General features: G+C 40.3%; 1 pseudogene; it reads left to right on the top strand.

The window, feature by feature from the left end:
* Nucleotides 1-508: 508 nt before the first annotated feature.
* LOC149462840 (LIM and senescent cell antigen-like-containing domain protein 1) lies at nucleotides 509-2,247 on the top strand (annotated as a pseudogene).
* Nucleotides 2,248-9,265: the final 7,018 nt, after the last annotated feature.

The raw sequence follows: 9,265 nt of genomic DNA, 5'->3' as shown, positions 1-9,265 counted from the left end.
CTGCCTGATCTGAACCGCTGCTGACTTCTCCTACTCTGATCCCGGCTCGCTCCTGACCATCCCTCTGCCTGACCCTCTGTACCACGCTGCTTGCTACCTGTTCTGATCCCTGGCTTGTGACCCTGACCATCCCTCTGCCTGACCCTCTGTACTACGCTGCTAGCTACCTGCTGAACCTGGCCTGTGACCCCGACCCATCTCCGCTTGCTCCCCCTGTACCTACCTGCCCTATTGATATTGACCCGGCCTGCCTGACGACGCTTGCTTGTATGTACTGTTATCTGTGGGTGGTTGGTTTGGTTTGTTTGCACTGTATTATGTTTTAGTATTGCACTGCGTTTATGTTTGTATGGTTAGTGTTAATAAATTATATTGTTTATCACATATCTGAAGTCTGCGTTTCCCTGCGTCAGTCACACACCTCTGGTCACACCTGGGAGCCCTGACATGCTCTCCCTGGCTTTCTGTCTCCGGAGTTCTGCTGAGTAGATTCACTCCCCCAGGAGCCCTAATTCTGGGAGTCATGGGGATGATAAACAGCAACAGGGCAGGCACTCTGGAAAATGCGATGTATGAGCGAAGCAGGGCGAGCTTTGCTCCGGCAGAGAAGATTGTGAACAGTAATCAAGGGCTGTACAATGAGCAGTGCTTTGTGTGCATGTGCAGTGCTTTCAGCAGTTTCCAGAGGGACACTTTATGGGTTTGAGAGGAGAAAGTACTCTGGAGTGAAGAACATTTGGAAATCATATTCAATTTGGTGAACTAATCACTGGCTGTGTTATCAAAGCAATCAATAAAAGCAGGCACCCTGAATGTTTCTATTGTGACATCTGTCAGCAAGTCCTGGCAGACATTTGATTTGTGAAAAATGCAGGCAGACACCTGTGTCAATCATGTCACAATTGAGAGAAGGCCTGGGCACTGGGGAAGTACATTTGTCAAAAGTGTCATGCAATTATTGATGAGGAGCCTCTAATATTCAAGAATGTTCTGCATCACCCAGACCTCTATAACTCTTCAAACTGTGGTAAAGAGCTCAAAGCTGATGTCCATGAGCTGAAAAGAGAGCTCTACTGCTTACTCTGCTATGACAAAATGGTTGTGCCTATATGTGGAGCATGTAGACCAATTGAGGGCAAGTGGTCAATGCTATGGGCAAGCAATGGCATGTGGAGCATTTTTGTCAGGAATGGACTTGCCAGTAATGATGGGACTCACCTGCCTTGTGGGCTGCAGTACCAGGGCTGGCCAGCGGGTGCTCTCAGCAATCAGAGACTCAACCCTGCAGCCAGCCAAACACCTGAAGCTGATTATGCAGGTGTATTTAAGGGATGGCCAGACCTGCAGTCTCTGCCTTGGTGTGTGTTTTTCCTGGGCCCTGTATCTTGTTACCTGCATTCCTGTTCCTGTATTCCTGTTCCTGTTCCTGTCCCTGTCTCTGTCTGACTGATCTGTTGCTGACCCTGCCTGATCCGGACCTCTGCTGACTTCTCCTGTTTGATCCCTGGCTTGTGACCCCGACCATTCTCTGCCTGACCCCCTGTACCTACCTGCCCGTTAGTTGCTGTACCCGGCTCGTGACCTGACTACTCTCTGCCTGCTCCTCCTGTTCCTACCTGCCCGATTGTTATTGACCCGGCCTGCCTGACGACGCTTGCATTGTATGTATTAACTGTGGGTGGTTTGGTTCGTTTGCACTGTGTTATGTTTTAGTATTGCACTGCGTTTATGTATTGTTAGTCTTTAATAAATTATATTGTTTATATCATATCTGAAGCCTGCGTTTCCCTGCGTCAGTTCACATACCTCTGGTCACACCCGCATCCCTGACAATTTTGCTTGTGCAAAGTGTGAAAAGACTTTCATTGGCCATCGCCATCATGAGAGAAAGGGTATAGCTTACTGTAAGAATTACAATAGTCAGTTTTTTGGAAATGTCTGTTCTCATTGCAACACAGCAATTTGGGGAATTGTTGTCTCTGCTCTAACCAAGGCGTTGTGTGTGAACTGTTTTGCATTTTTTACTTGCAATACCAAGTTAACACTGACAAATGAGTTGGGGAGTTTGACATGAAGCCAGCCTGTAAGAAATAGTATGAGAAGTTTCCTCTGGAGATTAAGAAAAGGCTTAAAAAGCTCTCAGAAACCTTGGCAAGAAAAAAAGTACATCACCCCTGTGTGCATCCAAAGAAGGGAGCAACATACTATGTTCTGGTCAGAGGAGAATTGGTTATACATCCTACCTAAACTCAGACTTCTCTTCCTTTGTATAGCGAGATGAAAGGCCTAGGATTGCCTGGAAGAGATTACAAATGCCTAAATGATCATTGGGTATTAATCTTCTGAATCTTCACTTATATAATTTGGTTTATTTGTTATATTAAGTTAGAGATTGGGTTAATAACACATCATATTATACTATCCCAAATATCAAGTCTCATACAATACAATGGTCTCTTTTTGGGTCTTTTGCATACTCATTTTTTGGACTATCCCTATATATATTGAAAATAGACTTTGATAAGTGTAGAAAGAGGTGAGAAAGTTACTAAATATACCAGGCTTTTTTGACCACTTATGCCATTGATTTCTTCACCGGTCTTTTCTTTTGGGGAGTCAAACTCAAGTTTTGCATAATTGGAAAGAAACAGAAATAGATAACCTATGGGATGTGTTACATCCTGTTGATTCTCTGTTACCAATCCCCACATTGCGTCAGAAGTATGGTATTTTGGAGTTAAATTTTTTTACAATTTGCACAACTTTTTAATCCCTTTCAGTATTCTGTTTTGGGAAACCTATTTTGGTTAAAGTTCCATCTTATTGAATAAGTCATCTGTGAAACATGGATTATCTTGGTTTTATCTTTTTTTTAGGGAAGAGAAGGGCTTGAATCCTCCATTAAATTCAGGATTTATAGCTATATGGGCCAGGTTCTTGAGTGTATCACCTAAAGAAGCTTGGTCTCACAACCAGTGTGGTTGGATACATACTGTAGTACTAAAGCGATAATAAGTTAGGAAGTAAGAGAGATCCAATTTAAAATTTTTTCATAGAGTAAACAAAGCATTTATTGCACTCCTCCGTCCTCAATGTAGTTATCTCCTTGTTCGAAATCTCACGTGGACAAACCCAGCTTGATTCTGCTATGGTAGAGATGCCATATAAAAGAGAAATTCTGGCACAATGTTATACAGTTTACTAATACTATATCAGAACCACCAAGTTGTTATGCCCACCTACAGTATGTATTTCTTGGCCATTTATTTTTACTAATATTTTATAAAATATATATTACAAATATAAAAGCTGTGTCTACTACATTATCCTTTGAAAGTGGAGGAGAGGCCACAGGCAGCACTTAGTAGATGGGAAATTATTTGTCTGTGGGGAGTAAAAAATAATTTTGACTCATTGTAGTCAACCTAATCCCCCTACATCAGAGGAATTTAAGGCGACTGTGTTTAGATTTGGATAACCAGAGAAATATGGAAGCAAGCATCAAGAATTTTTTTTTTGATACTTGGTCTTGTTATTTGGTGGCAGAGTTGCCCAATGTCCAGCTTAGGAAGATGCTGACCACATTTCAATACACTACATGGTATATTATTGAAACATTAAAGGGTACTTTGGGCTTGAAACAATGAAATAGTTTGTTTTAATAGTATTCCTAAATTAGCTTGGCAAGCTTTTTATTTTTCTTCTTTTTTTTACTATGCGACAAGTGTGAAACAGGCTTATTGGGATTGGAATCAGTTTATTGGTAACTGTTATAGTTGTTATAGTTGTTTGTATTCTTTTAGCATCAAAATATTTTGTTAGGTTATCTTTTATACATACTCTTTTTTGGCAGAGATTTTGTTAGATGAAGTAGTTAACAAAATTATATTGCCTTAATATGAAAATTAAATAAATTTTATATATATATATTAGAAAGAAAAAAAAATAGTAAGTCCACTTTAGTTCAGGTGTCTGTATCTACAGCAGTTCTGTGTATTTAGGAGATAGAAGCCCTGACACTTGTAACCTCTAACCCCTGACATTCGAACTTCTAATACACAGGGCTAGATGTAAATTTCATGAAGGTTGTGAAGCACTGGAAGGGAGGGAATGGGAAATTAAACATTTCTTTATGGACCTGTAGAAGATACAGTCATGGCCAAAAATATTGGCACCCCTGCATCTCTGTCAGTGCACCACTTCGCCCAGAAAATTGTTGCAATTACAAATGTTTAGGCATTATTATGTTTATTTCTTTTGTTTGTATTGGTATGACACAAAAAAATGGAGAAACAAAAAGCCACATCTGAATCTGAAAATGGACTGGACAAAATTGTAAGAAATAATTGCATTCCAAGTTTGTGATACTCCTGTAATTTGTAATTAAATTCACCTGTATCAATTAACACGTGTTGACATTATAGAAATCGCACCAGAAAGCAGTAAAGATGGTCAAAAATGTACTCACCCTTTCTGTTGTGTGTCTCTGTGTGCCACATGGAGAAGAGAAAGAGCAAAAAAAATAGTTTGAGGACTTAAGAACAAAGATTGTGTTAAAGCATGGATATCTCAAGTTTACAAGTCCATCTCCAGAAATTTTAATGTTCCTATGTTCACTGTGCGCAACATTGTCAAGAAGTTTACAGCCAATGCACTGTAGCTAATCTCTCTGGACATGGATGTCCAGAAGAGAAAAAATGATCAAAGGATTGTTTGAATGGTGGCTAAAGAACCTTGATCAACTCACAGTACATACAAATTCAAGCTATACATCTGAATGAAAAGGAATACTATGGTAGGAGACCCAGGAGGACCCTATTACTGACACGGAAACATAAAAAAGCCAGATTGGAGTTTGCCAAAGTTTACGTGAGGAAGCCAAGATGAATCAAAATTACAGCTTTTTGATAAAACCCATCATTCTACTGTTTTCAGAAAAGCAATACGCCCTTTGCCCTTTCTGCTTTTTGCAGAAATACTGCTACAGGGCAGCAGGTGTGTGCAAAATCACTTGTGTATGTATATGTGTATGCATGTGTATGTATGTGTGTGTGTATGTGTATATATATATATATATATATATATATATATATATATATATATATATATATATATAGTGTGATTTTGCATTTCCGGGTAGCGGGCACCCTACCCACACCACCATTCGTGGCCTCGGCTGTCAATCACCAGGTCACGGCTGGTGATTACTTGCCGACACCCGGTGATCGCCAAGCATTACCAACCTTTGAGAGAACTGTATGTAAACGATACAGTTCTCTCCCCTGTCCACTCCAGCACACTGCTTTGTATACAAAGCAGTGTGCTTACAGTGGAAAGCACAGACTCATAGTAAAACACACACAGAACATAGTTAACCCTTTGATCGCCCCAAATGTTAACCCCTTCCTGCCCAGTGCCATTAGTACAGTGTCACTGCTTTTTATTAGCACTGATCACTGTATTGGTGTCACTGGGGATGTCAGTGATACCAAGTCAGTACCCCCCAGTGTCAGAATGCCTGCCGCAGTACAGCTATAAGTCGCTGATTGCTACCATTACTAGTAAAAATAAATAAATAAAAAATTCCAGTATATATACCACCATTTCTAAACACTATAACTTTCACATAAACCAATTAATTTACTAGTATTGGGATTTTTTTTTAGCAAAGATGTAGCAGAATACATTTTGCCCTAAATTTATGATGAAATTTAGATTTTTAAAAAATGTTTTTATTGGACATGTTTAATGTCAAAAACATTGTTTTTTTTCTCAAAATGGTCGTCTTTTTGTTTATAGCGCAAAAAAAATGCACAGACGATGAAATACCACCAAAAGAAAACTCTATTTGTGGGGAAAAAAGATGTACATTTAATTTTTATGCAATTGTCAGCTAACCACCTCCCGCCCGCCATATAGTAATATGGTGGGTGCAAGGTAGTTCTCTCGTTCTGGGAGGACGTCATATGACGTCCTCACATTCTCACTGCGCATGCGCGGCGATCGGCGGTGCGCTGTGTCCCTAGGACACAGCGGATCACGGAAAGAGCCGAAGATGTCGGCTCGGTCATGTGATCAGCTGTGTCCAATCACAGCTGATCACATGTAAACAGGGAAATGCCGGTTATCGGCATTTCTCTCCTCTCGAGCTGTCATGCTGACAGAGGAAAGGAGAGCCGGTAATCGGCTTTCCGCGGAGGGGACATGTACACTGATCATCAGGGCACTGATGATCAGTGTGCCCTGATGATCAGTGTAGCCCCAGCAGTGCCACCTGTCAGTGTCCATCAGTGCCTTACGTCAGTGCTCATCAGTGCCTCGTGCCAGTGCCCATCAGTGCCACATATCAGTGCCTACCAGTGCACCTCAATACCACATATCAGTGCCCATCTGAGCTGCCTTTCAGTGTCACCCATCAGTGCCAGTCAGTGCCACCTATCAATGCCAATCAGTGCCGCCTAGAAGTGCCTGTCAGTGCCGCCTATCAGTGCCAGTCAGTGCTGCCTATCAGTGCCAAATATCAGTGCCATGTATCAGTGCTGCCTTTCAGTGCCCATCAGTGATGCCTGTCAATGCCCACCAGTGCCACCTACCAGTGCCTCCTCATCAGTGCCCATCAGTGCCACCTATCAGTGTCCAACAGTGCAGCCTATCAGTGCCCATCAGTGAAGCCTCATTAGCGCACATCAGTGAAGGAGAAAAATTACTTATTTACAAAATTTTATGACAAAAACTAAGAAAAAACTTTTTTTTTACATTTTCAGTGGTTTTTGGTTTATTTAAGAAAAAATAAAAAACCCAGAGGTGATTAAATACCACCAAAATAAAGCTCTATTTGTCACAAAACAATGATAAAAATTTCATATGGGTACAGTGTTGCATGACTGCGCAATTGTCATTCAAAGTGCGACAGCGCTAAAAGCTGGAAATTGGCCTGGGCAGGAAGGGGGTATAAGTGTCCTGTAGGCTAGTGGTTAAAGTTGGGCAGTGCCATAACGCAAAAAATGGTCTGGTCAGGAAGGGGAGTAAATCCTCTGGAGAATACAGTCCCTACCATCATGGCAGAGGTGCACAGATGTTTTGGAGTGGCTTAAGCGGCTTCAGGCACTGGATGCCTTACTGTGTGCATGACATTATGAAATCTGAAGACTAGCAAAGAATTCTGGGGTACAATGTAGGGCCCAGTGTCAGAATGTTGGGTCTCTGTCAGAGATCATGGGTCTTATAATAGGACAATGACCCAAAGCACATGTCAAAAAGCACCCAGAAATGGTTTAAGACAAAGCGCTGGAGAGTACTGAACTGGACAGCAATGAGTCCAGATCTCAATCCCATAGAGCACCTGTGGAGAGTTCTCAGAACAGCAGGTGGGAAGAGAAACCCTTTTAATCTGAGAGACCTGGAGCAGTTGGCGAAAGAAGAGTGCTCCATAATTCCAATAGAGAGGTGTAAGAATCTCATTGATGGTTAGAGGAAGTGACTGATTTCAGTTATTTTTTCCAAGGGGTGTGCTACCAAATATTAAATTGAGGGTGCAAATAATTTTGTTCAATCCATTTTTGGAGTTTTGCGTGGAATGTGTCAGCTTTGGCCTTTTTGTTTCTCTACTTTTTTTGTCATACCAATATAAACATTTTGGAATTGCAACAATTTTCTGGGTGGAGTGGTGCATTATCTGATGGAAATGCAGGGGTGCAAGCACTACAAGATCCAGACACTGCTTTACCTCCAGTGCATCTAAATTGAACTAGAACGTCTCATTTAGAACCCCTTCCACCTCTAATCAGCTATCTGTTACCAAGCCCCCACCTGACCCAATGTTCCAGTCCTCTACCATTGATGCACACCATCTAAAACCAGTGCAGTTGAGAGCAAACCTGGTTATCTTGCCCCCAAGCTTGGCACCAGATCATTGCAATGAAATATCCAAATTTGTTTTGAAAATTACTTCATAAACCAAATTTTCTTAATTAAACAACTCTATGCACTAAATAGGACCGTCTATCTGTTCTGACAAAAGAATCTTAGTGAACTGAAAATGAGTGAGTAAAAATTATTAACAGCATAAACTACTTATTGAATTTGTGCTTTTGAGCTTCAGTGATCACTAATTACTCATTAAAACTAAATAACAGGGATGTCATATTAATGTTGTGTTTATTGTGCCTTAGATTTAATGATCTTTTCTTCATTCCCTCTAGCTCAAACTGTAAACAAACCAATGTAACTGTGGTGAAATTGCTAACCCAAATATTTTAATGTGAGCCTTTTTAATATTGCAATGTAGTTGAATATATAACATATTTTTTGGTGTATTATGTCACTCTGTGAGATTCTGTAAGTAAGCAGTTATGAGGTATTCCCACATTCCCTTTTTAACCGCTTGTCATCTGCCCTATAGCAGAAGCACTGCTACAGGGCAGACCAGCTGTGCAAAATTATTTTTATATTGTATAGAAATTATATATGTATATATTATTATATATGTATATTATATTTTTATATATATATATATATATATATATATAAAAATAAATTATTTGCATTTTTGGGTAGGCTATTGGCGCTGTTGGCGGCTGGGGATGTGTTGTAAACAACACAGGTCTCTCTCCTGTCAGCATGGACATGCTGCTTTGTATCTCTGTGCACAGCAGAGAAGAGATCCAAAGCAGCATGTTTCCTTAGTAAAACGGCACACAATGTAAAACACACACAGCACACTATTAACCCTTTTATTTACCCAGTGTAATTAGTACAGTGTCAGTGCTTTTTATTAGCACTGATCACTGTATTAGTGTCACTGGGGATGTCAGTGGCAGTTAGTCAGTTAACCCAGCCAGTGTCAGAATGCCAGCCACAGCCCCGCTATAAGTCACTGATCGCTGCCATTACTAGTATAAAAAACATAAATAAAAATTCCAGTATATACAGTGGATATAAAAAGCCTACACACCCTGTTAAAATATAAAGTTTCTGTGATGTAAAAAAACCCCAAAGATAAATCATTTCAGAACTTTTTTCACCTTTTTAATGTGACCAATAAACTGTACAACTCAAAACAAACTGAAATCTTTTAAGAGGGGGGAAGTAAACATAAAAAACTAAAATATTGTGGTTGCATAAGTGTGCACACCCTTAAACTAATACTTTGCTGAAGCACCTTTTGATTTTATTACAGCACTCAGCAGTCTTTTTGGGTATGAGTCTATCAGCATGGGACATCTTGACTTGGCAATATTTGCCCACTCTTCCTTGCAAAAACACT

This window comes from Staurois parvus, unplaced genomic scaffold, assembly GCF_062004578.1.
Source record: "Staurois parvus isolate SC_StPar_1 unplaced genomic scaffold, SC_StPar_1.0 ptg000165l, whole genome shotgun sequence".
NCBI lineage: Eukaryota > Metazoa > Chordata > Amphibia > Anura > Ranidae > Staurois > Staurois parvus.
The sequence above is the reverse complement of the archived record's forward strand: the minus strand, read 5'-3'. Positions and strand labels throughout refer to the sequence as shown.